Below are 16,252 nucleotides of genomic sequence, written 5' to 3'. Positions count from 1 at the left end.
GGTGCGCATATTCGTTGCATTTCTGCGCGGAATAGGCCCCAGTCGGTCCGCCGCTTGGCAACGGTGTCCTCGCCGCGACGCTCGTCTCCTAAGGTTAGGAGAATGGGGGCATGGTTCGTCGCCCCCTCGTAGTGCGTCGTCAGATCGGCGTCCATCGGTATTGCCCTGAGCAAAGCGATATCCAACACGTCTGGTCTTCCAACTGCACCGTAGTACGTCGGTCCATCGGGTCCATACGCTGCAACGTCCTCGTGGTTCTGCAAGAATTGCAGAAGCAATTCGGGCGATTTCGCGTTAAAGTGGCTACGGTTTGGGGCCACGTCTCCAGGACCGCACGTAAATCGTGATCGGTGAGCGGGAGATGAGGGGGTTGATAACAGGTCACCACGGCGATGTCTCCGTACCTGCGAGTACGGATCGATACGGCGGCGGCTTCCATGTTTTCTAGCTGAGGAACCTGCAACATATGGTGATCTATACCTCTTTTTACGAGCAGGGCGACGCCTCCTCCGTGTCTGTTTAGGTCCCTGCGATACACTAGGTAGCCAGGAATCTTAACAGTGTGTGCGTCCTCTACTTTGGTCTCTTGTATCGCCATCATGTCCACGTCTAGACGGGGCAAGAGCTCCTTGAGTTCGATTTTTCGCCCCCGGAATCCGTCGACATTCCAGGAGGCAATTCTGAGGGAGTGCACACTCGTCGGAGGGTCCATTTACTCCTGTAACAGAGATGGCATTTTACTGAAAAATGCCGACATCGCGGAGTACATCTCCCGCATTTGTGCCAGCATGCTGGCCACATTTGCGGGTTCCGTGCTTCTGTCGGTTTTAGGCCCCCCCTTAGGTGCCGCGGCGGGGCCCTGCGTCGGCCTGGCGGCGTCGGCAGAGCCTTTCGCCGCCGTCACCTTCGGGGGGTGTGCCAACTTAGCCTGTTGTTTGTCGGCTTGGGGGTCCTTTTTGCGCTGCTGCTTCTTGCTTCCTGTCATCTTCTTAGGGAAGCTAGGGCATCCGCGGTACCTGGCGGGATGTTCGCCCCCGCAGGTGGCCCACTTTGCCGGGGTCTTGCGCTTCTTAGTGCAGTCTGCCGAGTGGTGACCCTCGCCGCACTTCACACACTTGACAGCTGCGGTGCAACGGCTCTGCGCGTGACCGAAGCGCTGGCAGCGATGGCACTGCGTCGGCTCGGTTCTCGCCCTCTGCGGTTCCACCCTGACGACTAGGTGGCAGCATCTTGTTACCTTGAGCAGGTCCTCTTGCTCCTGGGGGACTTGTACAAGTACTAGAGGCATGGGGGCCTTGTTCCTCCGGCTCTTCATTCTGAAAACAGAAGTTATTTTGAAGCCCTGTACTTCGAGGTCAGACCGAATTTCCTCGTTGGAAATTCCGTCTGGTAGCCCTCTGATCACGGCCCTCAGCAGCCGCTCGCTTGGGAGAGAGAAGGTGTGAAATTCCTTCCCCTCATCGGCGAGGACACGCGTGAGGCGTCGATAATCATCAGGCGTTTGCGGGTGAATGGCGATGCCTTCACCCGTTAACCTGGCCCTGGTGTAGTTTATTTTCCTGTTTGTCAGACTCCTGCTGACCTCCGTCCACTGCTCCTTCTTGCGAAGGATGACAGGCGGTATCCTATCAGTTTCTCGGCAGGGGCCGCGCGCTCTGATGTCGCTGGTACGATCTCGGGGACCTTCGCCTGTTCGGCGACAGGTGCTTCGTTCGCTTTTGCTGGCTTCTTTTTAGCCTTGCAGGCTCCTCCTCGGAACCCGACGAGGTCCCTGGCTTACCTCGCTTTACCCCTTTTGGGGCCTGTTGTCCATTGAGGGCGTTTAACAGCTCGGCGTGCTGTTCTCGAGATCTCTTTTCAAGGTCCTGGAACGCCTTCCTCTGTTGCCTTAGCTCATCTCTGAGGTCGTCTATCATTTGCATTGAGTCATGAGTCTGGCATTCTCTGCTGCCAGCTCACTCTCAGGGCTAGTTGTCGTTTCCATGACCGACCCGGGGGTGCTGAGCCTGCTGTCGCCGGCTTCGCTGCCACTCGAGCGGTCGCTTTTCATGGGGGTCGGAGATTTGGACATAGTGCCCTCCTCCCCGGCACCCGAATCTGTAAAATAAATGCCGGCGGTCTTTCTGCCTAGGCTGAGATAAGGTCGGTCGTTAGTAGAAATTTTGCAATATAAAATTGCCGAATTCTTTCTATAGATTGCCTTAATAAAGGCAGAATATTACTTGTCTTGTAAAAGACAGGTTTTGTGGGGCTTCCACTTCACAGTTTCTAGCACTGACACTCACTGCTGCACTCCACAAACTACGTCCGCACAGTTCGGCTGCTCGCTTGGAACTTGTGAACGAACTGAGGGTGCGACCAGCGCTTTTATAAGGGGGAGAATATTTATACCACCCACATCGACCAATCAGAAGCGAGAACGCCTTTACGGGGATACTACGCGTTATTTTTCGAAATTTTGATTATGTAACAGTAAAAAACTACTGCGTAGTTTCTGTTTTACACGGGCCCACGGGATAAAATTGTATAAAAGGGGATGAAAATAAGGGAAAAATGTCAGTTGCAGTTTGCAGTTCACCGTGTGTATTTCCGTGTAAATCGCGAATAGTAATTTTTGAGTTTGAGTTTTGAGTGTTGTGGTGTTAAATAGGTAAAACCTATCTTTATATTACCAAGGGTTCTCTTTTATTGGTTCATATAAAACCAAAAAATTATTTTTCAGAATTATTTTTTCATTTTTAACAAAATTACTTGTTAAACGTGGCTCGTTCTCTGACAGAACAAAATTTGATAAAAAAAAAGTACTTTTTTTTCCACTGGCTAGCTTAATATTTGTTTATTTCATTTTGTAATATAGTAGTAAAGTTGAAAGTAGTAAATTTAGCGATAGAAACTAGTTAGCAATATTAGATAGAAGCTTAGTGTATTTATTGTTTATAACTTGTTTTTTAGTAAAAAATATAAATTATCTTACTCACCGAAAAAGTGTAGTATTTCACTGTGCACGATTGTTCTTTTCAAAAAACCAATAAACAGTATTTTTACTTTGTTAAATTGCTGGTTTTAATGACAAAACCTACATCACGTTAACCTGACCATTGCCAAACCAAAATTAATCATTTTCTAGTGATAGCTAACCCGAATAAAAAGTGCTATTAAAAGTTTGGAAATTCTTTTTGTCAAAATTTACTGGCGCCTAACGAACCCATATTTCTTGAAATCAAAAAACTTAAAAGAGATCCTACAGGCGTAATACGCGCCGCGGCCGGCCCTAACTAAACTCCTCGAGAGGCTTCTCCAGCGGGAAAAGCACCCAACATCTACGAATCGCACGACCCTGCTCACAACAATCCGTCCGTCTTGTTATAGAAATCCGGAACGCGACCGTCACCCGAGATTCCACTCGCAAAACAAGCCAGCGTCGTTGGTATGGATCTGACCAACGTGGGGCTAGAAATCTGAAGCGAGACAAGACGTGGTCGTTGATAAACTTACCGCACTTATTGCACAATATACTGTATCCGCACGGCAGGCGAAAAAATGTAACTTTGCGTACGGAAATGCATGCGGAAAAGTACTTTGCTCACGCTGGTAGGAAAAATAACGTTTTGTAATTTGAAATCGCTGCATTATACTGAAAAGAGATAATTATGTAATAAGTATAATTTATCCTGTTCTTCTTTGAAATCTAGCATCTGCACCCAATTTGAATTGTTTAACTTTGGCAAATAAAAACAAAAAAATATTTTGCTTAAAAATTTTCTAAATACCGGTTTGAAGGTAGCAGCTACAAGATAATACCAAAACCGTCACTCAATAGTGAAAGATCTCTCCTTGTGAATGTGAATGGGAGAACCAACATAATAACACCTTTTCTTCTATATTCTCTATAGGCATCTACACTAGTTCATCATACCTGCACCAACCAGTAACAACAAAAGTAGCAACCAGTTAAACATAAAACAAAAATTTAGTGAAACAACTTACGAATAAATAAAAACTTATCTGGTGCGCCTTCTCTTAAAAATACCGACAGTTGTGTATCTAACATGCTTCTGTTTTATAGAAACAATCAATTCGTGATTTTAGCTGATATCTTTATCTTCGTAAACATTCAATACAAATTGTAGCATTAAATACTGTACCCACATAGTCGAAAACTTTTCGTGATAAACGTACCACAGATTTATTGATGCATTAACAATAATTTGATAACCAACATTTTGTAAAAAATACGCCAATAAAGCTTCTTCCGAGTTTGTTTCTATTACATTTTTTGTTTTTCAAGCTTTGAATAACAAATATTTCTTTAGATTCTGACATCCCAAAGATGCAGTTTCAACTTACAGTCAAATATTAAAAAAAATATTCAAGTTATGCCTAACTGAGTGTCGGTTACCTGATTTGTGGAAGCGTTCAAAAGTGTGTCCAATTTTTAAAAAGGGTGATAAATTTAACATTACTAATTTTCGTCCTATCTCCATTATATGTAATTTTTGTAAAGTGTTTGAAATATTACTTCATGACTATATTTATTATAGCATCTCTAATATGATAACACCTTGACAGCATGAAAGGATAGACAACAACTTACAAACTGATGTTATATATACGGACTTCAGCAAGGCGTTTGATAAGCTTGATCACTCAATTTTACTCCAGAAGCTTGATATGTTGGCGGATCAGGGGCCTTATTGAATTTCTTTAAATCATATTTAGACAACAGAAAACAGTATATTGTTTATAATGGACATAAATCGGTTGAGTATGTCGCTACATCAGAAGTTCCTCAAGGTTCCATACTCGGACCTTTACTATTCATTATATTCATCAACGATTTAGTTAACAACTTAGATGTAAATTTTTTTCTTTATGCCGATGATGTGAAAATATACAACTCAGTTAGCAACATTAATGACTGTATTCAACTTCAACAAAACTTACTTAATATACAATCTTGGTGTAGTAATAACAGACTAATGTTAAATGTGGAAAAATGTAATGTCATGTCTTTCTCCAACAAGTTCACTCGCATTATGTTTAATTACAGCATTGATAATGACGTTTTGTCAAGACCGAAAACATTTCGAGACCTGGGCGTTGTATTTGATGAAAAAATTTCATTACCGTTGTCTCCGAAGCTAATAAAGCGTATGGATTTATAGTTCGCAACTGTCGGGATTTTTCAAGCTTAGATGTCATAAAGCTCCTTTACTTTAGTTACGTTAGATCGAAACTTGAATATGCCTCTCCCGTATGGTCTCCGCACAGTGGCGTCCACATTAATAAACTTGAATCGATTCAGCGTCGATTTTTTAAATTTTTAAATTTTAAATCTGATGGCTACTATCCACATATCGGATATCCGCATGAGGACCTTTTGAGTAGACATTCCTTTATTAGCCTTCAAACTAGACGGAAATACTTTTCGCAGGTCTTTCTTTTTAAAATTTTACGTAATTTGGCTGACTGCCTATAGGAATCTATAGCCAAAACATCTTATTTTCCAACTCCTCGTACTAATGTACTCAAACATTCACCACTTTATGAAATCAGTAACAACTGTAATAAAAATTCTATAGATATCTTTAACTGCAGCCTTAATGACTTAAAAAAAATCTATTTTTAACGTCTGGTAGTTCAAATATGTAATTTTAATCTTCATATATGTGTATTATTTAGTGTATAGATTTTATTTATTTCCTTTTTTTTATGATGTATTTGTGTTTTTTTTTCTGTTTTTTCCTTTTAATTTTGTTTGTAATTGATGTACTTCTTTTATTATTGTCTGTAAAATCCCTGTTCTATAATTGGGTATAACCTGTTGAACAGTGTATTAAATAAAATAAAAATAAAATAAAATAAAATATATTTCATAAAACATTCACATACGTTAGTTGGATATTGCTTTAATACATCGCCAGTTTGTTAGCGTTATTTTAATGTGTAGAAAATACCCAGAGAAAAATATGTTTTTGAAAAATTGATTTAATTGTAGTTAAAATTTTAACACTTATTTTACCTGTGTTATTCTCGTAATAAATGAATAAAATCATACTCTTCGGTAAAATGTTCTCTGTAAATATTCTACATTATAACAATATAGCTACAGCTCTGATCGTATTAATAACCAAAAATGTGACAAACAAAAATTACACATATCAATTTTCTTTTATACGAGTTGTCTCATATCTTGTCTCGTATGGGAGTTTGTCTAACTGCATTTTTTCAATAGGAATATCTGTTATATTATTGTATTTTTAAATTTCTCGTTTAATTTAAGATTTTCCTTAATAAATCGTGGTCTAAAAATCTATTTCAGTGTTATTTAACGTTTTTATTACAAAATCCGTTTGTAGCATCTTCGAAAATGTGATATATATCCGAAACTAAAAATTTCTACCATTCGTTCACAAAAGAACTATCTTCAGCGTTTAGCTGTTCAATATGTTCTAAATAGAAAAACAAGAATTAGGAACCCTAGAATTTTAGTCACGGATATTTATTTATTTTTTAATGGAATTTCATATTCAACATATGTAAAAAAATAATTATTTCCTCCAGATTTTATAATGACATATTAGAGTATAGTTCTTGTTGCTAGTTCCATATCGCATTAAAATTTCTCTTCACTGAAATAACTTTCATTAACTGGCTATTTCTAGTCTATAAACACTTGCTCTAACTGCAGCGCAAAGATGGATAAGAAAGGAACTGGACCCATAATACATATTTCGACCCACCTGAACTCGATACTATCAACAATGAAGGTCCTACATAATGTAGTAGTTTATAGGCACAGGAAGGTAGTAATATAGATTTTATCATCCATTGAAACACAGAAAACCGCAAATTCAATATCCGGATTTGAGCAGATGTGATTTCTATAGAACATAACTATTAGAGGGTTCAATCTGGGTATTAATTCAGTGCCCGTTTGGGGGCGTGCGTGCGTGTTTGTGTGTGTGTCAGACGAGCACTAGTTGGCCGTGTATTGCATTAATAAAAATCAGCAGCGTGAAGATGTATCGAATTTGATGAAACTTGGTGGGAAGACGTTTTAAGGGACGCTGAATGAGAATACGTAATCTGTTTTTGGAAACAAAATCGCCAATCAACTGTTTTGATCTCAAGAAAACACATCCTAGTTGGGCGTGAATTGCATTAATAAAAACAGCAATACCACAGTTAGATAGAGTTTTTTTAACCAAATTCCAAAATAAAAATTTTTGAAATCGACCAAAAATTAAAAAAGTTACAGGCTTGTATCACATTTGAGCGCGACACCCTGTATATATTCTGCAAATAAATAAAAAACATAATTCCTCTCTGCAATGATGTATGTTAACCAATTAGCCACAAGCTAACTAGCCACATGGTGGAGCAAAATTGTGCTTTCACAGCTTCTATTAAAACCTACATAAATCCAATAAAACCTATGAAATATTTAACAAAACTAACAGCTTTCAGAAATTCTCTCAAAAAAATATACTTTCTCACAGCTCGCAGCATTATACAGAACCCAAAGAATTGTAAAATCGGAAAGGACTTGTATATATACTCAGGAATAGATGAACAATCTGAACAATCAAAAGCGTATATTTTGCTTGGATATCCAAAGTTCTTTGGATGTTAGTAAAATTAAAATCGTATTAATAGGAAGGAGTAGAAATTAAAGTAATTAAAAAGAGGAAGGTGCGTAGGAAGTTAGCTATAATGTAACGGAATTAACTAAATTTTCGTTACAGTGAACAATATATTTGTCATTTTTTTAAATTTTAGATTTCAAAATGATATGTTGGAACGCGAGATATTTGAAGTAAATAGTCACATTTGAGGAGAGAATGCATTAGGCTGTCGCGGTCCCGTCGCATTGCGATCCATTCTGGGCTGAGCTGATCGCGGTCTTTTACAAAGTCAGTCGCATTTGGCACAATCCTGCTAGCGGGCCCTTTAAATAGTTGAGAAAGTTAAAAAATGAGTTATATGGAAGAGGAAGCTCGTCTCGATCGCATCGCGGTCTTCCGAGATTCTTTGGAAAAGATCGGTGGAAAACGCGATGCGAGCGAGACGAGCTCGGGAAAAGTGCGATGCATACATTATAAAACATGGGAGGGTACTCCACCGCGTGCGATCAAAACTAGCACGGTCCACGATGCGACGGCACCGCGACCGCCTAATGCGTTCTCTCCTTTAATCTTCACAAATATCAAAATATTCATATTCAAATTATCGTTGTTTATAAAAACTTATAGGTTTTGTGGACTGTATTTATAATAAAAAGTGCTATTTCCTTCAAAGAAGCGTCTGCAAACCATGTATTTGTATTTCTAATATTTTATTTTTCGCAAATATATGACGCAGAATTTCTATATTTGACAAATGAGGTGTATTACAGATAAATGTATTCCATTCAAATGAATACTAAATAGTAATTCTGTAGGAAGTCTCTCGTCCCAATCCAACTTATGAATCCATATTTTTTGCATAATGAGTTTTGCAGTGACTATCACTGGTTCAATAAATCCGAGAGGATAAAATAATTGAGCAATTTGTGATAGCACATTTTTTTTTGTAGTCCAAGCATTATAGAGAAATGCTTACAGAAATTATTACCTGGACAAAAAAAATATGACCGTATAGAAAATTAAATTTTAAATTGAGTTTCTTGTTCTTTAAACTCGATCCAATATGGCGAACATGGTTAAAAAAAATCGCAAAGTTGAAAAAAACGGTTTTTCTAAAATAACTAAAAAAATATAGCACGGATTGAAAAATTTTAAATGAGAAAGTTGTAGGTTTTAAAAAGATCTATCGACTGATTTTTTGAAAGTATCGATTGCTTTGTTACTTTTCGAGATATATCGAAAAAACCGTTAAAAATCTTCTCTTTTCTCTTCTTCTATAACTCGTTTACATTTACGTGCCCATATTTGCTATTTACTGCAAGCATAGCCCGCGGCAAGCCAAAAAAGTACATTTTTGAAAAATTTAAAAATATTAATTATTTTTCGAGATATATCGATTTTTTGAAAAAAAGGCGCTCTCGAAAATTGGCTAGATCTTCTCAGCGGATAGCCCTACAGTAACGATTTTCGGTTTATTTTCTTCGTAAAGAGTTATATTATCATGCTGTTAAAAAATGTTGACGATTTTATTAATTTTAAGGATCAAAAAATGACTTTGAATAAGTTGCACTTTTTTGGGTATGTTTTTTTCAAATTACTATTTCAATTTTTATTTTATGAAAATGACTTTTAAAGAAAGAAAACTAAACATTTACGGGTCTATTTTGCTTCTAAGGCGAAAATGCTATAATATTCGTGTTTAGCTACCCCAGATTAAGTACAAAAAAATAATAAAAATTGAAATAGTTATTTGAAAAAAACATACCCAAAAAAAGTGCAACTTTTTCAGTCATTTTTTGATCCTTAAAATTAATAAAATCGTCAACATTTTTTAACAGCATGATAATATAACTCTTTACGAAGAAAATAAACCGAAAATCGTTACTGTAGGGCTATCCGCTGAGAAGATCTAGCCAATTTTCGAGAGCGCCTTTTTTTCAAAAAATCGATATATCTCGAAAAATAATTAATATTTTTAAATTTTTCAAAAATGTACTTTTTTGGCTTGCCGCGGGCTATGCTTGCAGTAAATAGCAAATATGGGCACGTAAATGTAAACGAGTTATAGAAGAAGAGAAAAGAGAAGATTTTTAACGGTTTTTTCGATATATCTCGAAAAGTAACAAAGCAATCGATACTTTCAAAAAATCAGTCGATAGATCTTTTTAAAACCTACAACTTTCTCATTTAAAATTTTTCAATCCGTGCTATATTTTTTTAGTTATTTTAGAAAAACCGTTTTTTTCAACTTTGCGATTTTTTTAACCATGTTCGCCATATTGGATCGAGTTTAAAGAACAAGAAACTCAATTTAAAATTTAATTTTCTATACGGTCATCTTTTTTTTGTCCAGGTAATAATTTCTGCAAATTTAACATTAATCCGTGACAGAATGCTTGGACTATTGTGGGTGATAACTCATGGGACGCTAGTTTTAAAATTATCTGTCGAATTCCAACCTTCGAGCGAGCTTCAGGATTTTAGAACGCCCCATATATTCATAGAAGCCATAATCTTGTACCTACGGATATGCCGGAGACCGCTGAATTGGAAAGGAGGCAATCATATTCACCTACCTTTCCAATCCAAACCAAAAATCCGCCACGGTTGCGAAATCAATCGCCGTCGGCCGGGCAAAATGAAAAAGCCTCTATAAGAGTCTTCAGACATCGATCCTCCCGGCGATAGCGCTTCCCCAGCGCTAAGACCAATTTCACTGATGTTTCCAATGTCACCCGCATTACGCAACCTGCAGTCGAACCCCGGGACGCTTCAAGGCTATATTTGAAAATAGTCATCAGAAATTTCACCACTCTTTCGAAATGGTCAAGGACGCTATCGTCAATAACTCCAAAAGTTATTGAGCGATCGGTGTCAAAGTTTAATGCAGCACTCCTCGAGTGGCTGGCATTATCTTACTAAATTTTCGTCCGAATCGGATGAGCCAAAACGCCGTTATACGGGGAAACGCGGATTTCACGTTTTCCGCGTTTTCAGCCGTTCCGCTCATTCGATCTCGGCCGAACCCTCCAACCACACTAGAGTATCGCTAGGTGGTTGTCATATCCAAATTCGAACCGAATCGCCCGACTACTAACGGCCAGCTAAGCCATAATAGGTTTTCACGCCTTTAGAGCTGCCGCCGAAAGTATCCGCGCGATCTCGGTCGAACCCTCCAACCACGGCACTATGTCATGCCGTGCATCTACTCACAAAATTTCAATACGATCCATCCAGTAATAAGACCTCCGTAAGCCCTTTTACGAAGACGGGGAAAATTTCACCGATGTTTCCGATTTCCCCGTCTTTGGGCCGAAAGGACCGTCTTCCTAGTGTTCCACCGCTCTGGCGGTTGGATGCGATGCTCGGCAGCCCAAGCCGAGACCGCGGGTAGAGTTTTTCCCAAACCGGGAAAAAACTCCAAAATCCCCGATGCCGACATCGACTATCCGGAGAGGCCAGAGGGGAACGAGTCCCGACGTTGACGGGGACGATGGATAATTTTTGCTGGAGATTTTGGCAGCAACAGGCAGAAAAAGAAGACATTGAAACCCACTAAATACGTATATTAACAGGTAAGTTTTTCTAACACACTTGATTTCCCCTTTTTAGGTTTAAAATGAAGACGCCTAGGTGAGTTTCTGAGGTTCTGATACCTTTGTCACGACCCACGATTATTAATTCCGCGATTTTTTTAGGAAACGAAGTACGTTATTGTCTCCACCGGCGTTTAGCAACACTTAATTACAAGTCTTTATTATCGCTAATATGGTTCGATACGCTCTACAAGCGTTTCAACACCATTAATAACGACTAGTATAACTATATTTTCCGCAATAATCAATATATGACAGTTTACACAACTGCGAGTCCCGCAGGATACTCGGCGTTCGCACCCAAAGGGATATAGACTCTCCCACCACAAAAAATATAATCGTACTTCGACTAACGTATCGCCCTGAAGACTATTAACCATTGCTCTCGATCCTTTTTTCTTTTTTATTTTTAAATGACCTCGGATGGAGCGGGGTCGAGCGGGATTATCGCTCTTTACCTACTTTATCGCTGTAGGCCCGGACGCCTCGTAGAGGTAGGCCCTTTCCCCGTCATTCCGGATCGCCAACGCGGCCGGATTGGATCGGTTCGTGGGGCCTCCTCCTGTCTTGGCTGGGCCCCGCCGGCTAGGGCCCTTTCTTCTGGCGCTCTTCTTTCTTCGCCGGCTCGTCTGTGTATACCCCCGGGGGTGTCGTGTATCGGTCGCAAACGACGACAGTCGTTTGCGACCGGGGTGGTGGTTTTGGGTGAGGTCGTGCAGCTATGCAGCTTAGGAAGCGCTTTGCTAAGGTGGCCCTTAGGCTAGCGCGGGAGGGGAGAGTGGGATAAGGAAGGTAGGGGGGTGTGTGTGTGTGTGTGTGTCGTCGTTTTCGTCTCTTGATCCTGGCGGTCCTGAAACAGACAGAAAAATTTCGACTCACCCTGCGTCCAGGAGTTGATGTCTAGGCCGCCTGCGTCTGCCGGCAGCCTCTTCGGGTCGGTAGTCCACCGCGTTCCGGATCAGCGGGTTGCTGTGGATCTCGGCGCGCTCGAAAAGCTTTCTCGCGCGCTCTCTGATCGCTTCCAGGGCTGAGGTGAATCCCAGATCCCGGCGAATGTCGCTGTTGCGGACGAACCAAGGGGCCCCCGTCGCGCAACGGAGGGCGATATTCTCGACGGCTTGCACCCGGGCTAGGTGCGTCTTCGCTGCGTGTCCCCACGCGGTTCCAGCGTATGTCAGCTGTGGCTGCAGTACTGCTCTGATGAGGGTTAGCTTATTCCGCAGGCAGAGACGGCTGTCCCTGCACAGAAGCGGATAAAGCTTCGCCCTCACCATCTTCGCTTTGCGCGTCACTGCTTCGACGTGCGGCTTCCACGTCAGCGTGCGATCCAGGGTTACCCCTAGGTACTTGACGGTGGTCGCCCACTGGATGTCTTCTCCGTTGAACTTCACGTGTCCCTGGGGGCGCGTTTGGTACCTACGAGAAAACATAATACCTGTGCTTTTCTCCGGGTTGATCGCCACCTTCCACCTGTTGCACCAGTCCTCTAGTTGGCTTACAGCTCTTTGGAGGTACCTCTTCGCCATATCGGGGTTCAGGGAACGGGCCGTTATGGCGGTGTCATCGGCATAGAGGCACACGGTAGTGCGCTCTGTCCTGGGCATGTCGGATGTATAGATGTTGAACAGGTGCGGTGATAGCACGGCTCCTTGGGGGACGCCTGCTTCGACGTCTCGATAGGTGGATAGGGCCCCTTCCACCTTCGCACGCAGCTTCCTGCCTCTGAGGAAGGACTCCACCAGTTTGACCAGTCCGACAGGGTAGCCAAAGTCGAGCATCTTAGCCAGAAGCCCATCGTGCCAGACCCTGTCGAAGGCCTTGGCGACGTCCAGGAAGACTGCCGCGGTGGATTCTCGGTTGTTGAAACCTGCGGACAGATGTTCTACTAACCTGAGTATCTGTTGCTCCGTTGAGTGTCCGCTGCGGTAGGCGAATTGTTCGTCGGGGATGACTCGCAATTCGTCCGAGCTCTCACGCAGTCTGGTCAGGATGATCCTCTCCGCTACCTTGCTCATCATCGGCAGGAGACTGATGGGCCTGTAACTGGCAGCAAAGGTTAGATTCTTACCTGGTTTCGGGAAGAAGATGACGTCGGCTTTCTTCCACCTAGCGGGGAATCTTCGCAGTCTCAGGATGGCGTTGACGATGTTGAGCAGCGCCATCACTCCCTTGTGGGGGAGCTTTCTGAGTATTCGATTTCCGATCTGGTCGCATCCGGGTGCCTTGCGGGGGTTGAGGCGCCGCAGGATGTCCCTCACCTCCTCGGGTGTCGCCGGCCTAATGTCGTCCCTGTCGGGTTGGCGTCTGTAGCGCCGTACGCGTCGTTCCACCTCGTCGGCGTGGTCCTCGTCTTCGTCGTCGAGAAGGTTTTCCCTACACTGTAATTCAAGGCTGTCGGCGAATGCCTCGGCCTTTTCATACCTGGTGTAGACGATCCCGTTCTCTCCGTGAATGGGAGGCATAGGCTTCCGGGTGGTCCTCAGCGCCCGTTGCATCGTCCACAGGCTGCGGTCTTCGGGGTTTAGTGACTCCAGATGTCGTTGCCACGAGTCCTGGTAGTGCTCCTCTAGGGCCGCTTTTACCCTCCGGTTCAGCTGGTTTAACGTCTGCTTATCCCGGGGGTGTGCTGTCCTCGTGGCTCTTCTTTTCGCCGCACGTCTTTCCCTGATTAGGTCCTGCAACATAAGAGGTAACTCACCTGCATAGTTCGCTATCCTTCTCTCCGTCGTCTCCGTGGTGCTGGCTTCCAAGGCGGTGTGGATATCCGTCTCAAGGCTCGCGATGGCAGCCTCGAGGTCCGCCGCGTCGCGGATGACCGGAATGGGTGCGCATATTCGTTGCATTTCTGCGCGGAATAGGCCCCAGTCGGTCCGCCGCTTGGCAACGGTGTCCTCGCCGCGACGCTCGTCTCCTAAGGTTAGGAGAATGGGGGCATGGTTCGTCGCCCCCTCGTAGTGCGTCGTCAGATCGGCGTCCATCGGTATTGCCCTGAGCAAAGCGATATCCAACACGTCTGGTCTTCCAACTGCACCGTAGTACGTCGGTCCATCGGGTCCATACGCTGCAACGTCCTCGTGGTTCTGCAAGAATTGCAGAAGCACCCTGCCACGCGTGGTGGTGGTCGTGCTGTGCCATTCGGGCGATTTCGCGTTAAAGTCCCCGATGGCTACGGTTTGGGGCCACGTCTCCAGGACCGCGCGTAAATCGTGATCGGTGAGCGGGAGATGAGGGGGCTGATAACAGGTCACCACGGCGATGTCTCCGTACCTGCGAGTACGGATCGATACGGCGGCGGCTTCCATGTTTTCTAGCTGAGGAACCTGCAACATATGGTGATCTATACCTCTTTTTACGAGCAGGGCCACGCCTCCTCCGTGTCTGTTTCGGTCCCTGCGATACACTAGGTAGCCAGGAATCCTAACAGTGTGTGCGTCCTCTACTTTGGTCTCTTGTATCGCCATCACGTCCACGTCTAGACGGGGCAAGAGCTCCTTGAGTTCGATTTTTCGCCCCCGGAATCCGTCGACATTCCAGGAGGCAATTCTGAGGGACTGCACACTAGTCGGAGGGTCCATTTACTCCTGTAACAGAGATGGCATTTTACTGAAAAAAGCCGACATCGCGAAGTACATCTCCCGCATTTGTGCCAGCATGCTGGCCACATTTGCGGGTTCCGCGCTCCTGTCGGATTTAGGCCCCCCCCTTAGGTGCCGCGGCGGGGCCCTGCCTCGGCCTCGGCATGGCGGCGTCGGCGAAGCTTTTCGCCGCCGTCACCTTCGACCGTGCCAACTTAGCCTGTTGTTTGTCGGCTTGGGGGTCCTCTTTGCGCTGCTGCTTCTTACTCCCTGTCGTCTTTTTAGGGAAGGTAGGGCATCCGCGGTAGCTGGCGGAATGTTCCCGCCGCAGTTGGCGCACTTTGCCGGAGTCTCGCGCTTCTTAGTGCAGTCTGCCGAGTGGTGACCCTCGCTGTACTTCACACACTTGACAGCTGCGGTGCATCGGCTCTGCGCGTGACCGAAGCGCTGGCAGCGATGGCACTGCGTCGGCTCGGTTCTCGCCCTCTGCGGTTCCACCCTGACGACTAGGTGGCAGCATCTTGTTACCTTGAGCAGGTCCTCTTGCTCCTGGGGGACTTGTACAAGTACTGTGGGGGGCCTTGTTCCTCCGGCTCTTTATTCTGAAAACAGAAGTTACTTTGAAGCCCTGTACTTCGAGGTCAGACCGAATTTCCTCGTTGGAAATTCCGTCTGGTAGCCCTCTGATCACGGCCCTCACCAGCCGCTCGCTTGGGAGAAAGAAGGTGTGAAATTCGTTCCCCTCATAGGCGAGGACACGCGTGAGGCGTCGATAATCATCAGGCGAATGGCGATGCCTTCACCCGTTAACCTGGCTCTGGTGTAATTTATTTTCCTGTTTGTCAGACTTCTGCTGACCTCCGTCCACCGCTCCTTCTTGCGAAGTATGACAGGCGGTATCCTGTCAGCTTTCTCGGCAGGTTCCGCGCGCTCTGATGTCGCTGGTACGATCTCGGGGACCTTCACCTGTTCGGCGACAGGTGTTTCGTTTGCTTTTGCTGGCTTCTTTTTAGCCTTGCAGGTCTCCTCCTCGGAACCCGACGAGGTCCCTGGCTTACTTCGCTTTACCCCTTTTGGGGTCTGTTGTACCTTGAGGGCATTTAAAAGCTCGGCGTGCTGTTCTCGAGACCTCTTTTCAAGGTCGTCGAACGTCTTCCTCTGTCGCCGCAGCTCATCTCTGAAGTCGTCAATCATTTGCCGTAGTCTGGCATTCTCTGCTGCCAGCTCACTCTCACGGCTAGTTGTCTCCACGACCGACCCGGGGGTGCTAGGCCTGCTGTCGCCGGCTTCGCTGCCACTCGAGCGGTCGCTTTCCATGGGGTCGGCCCCGGCACCCGAATCTGTAAAATAAATGCCGGCGGTCTCTCTGCCTAGGCTGAGATAACGTCGGTCGTTAGTAGAAATTTTGCAATATAAAATTGCCGAATTCTTTCTATAGAGTGCCTTAATAAAG

This window comes from Anoplophora glabripennis, unplaced genomic scaffold (genome assembly GCF_000390285.2).
Source record: "Anoplophora glabripennis isolate ALB-LARVAE unplaced genomic scaffold, Agla_2.0 scaffold45, whole genome shotgun sequence".
NCBI lineage: Eukaryota > Metazoa > Arthropoda > Insecta > Coleoptera > Cerambycidae > Anoplophora > Anoplophora glabripennis.
Note: the sequence above shows the minus strand (reverse complement) of the source record.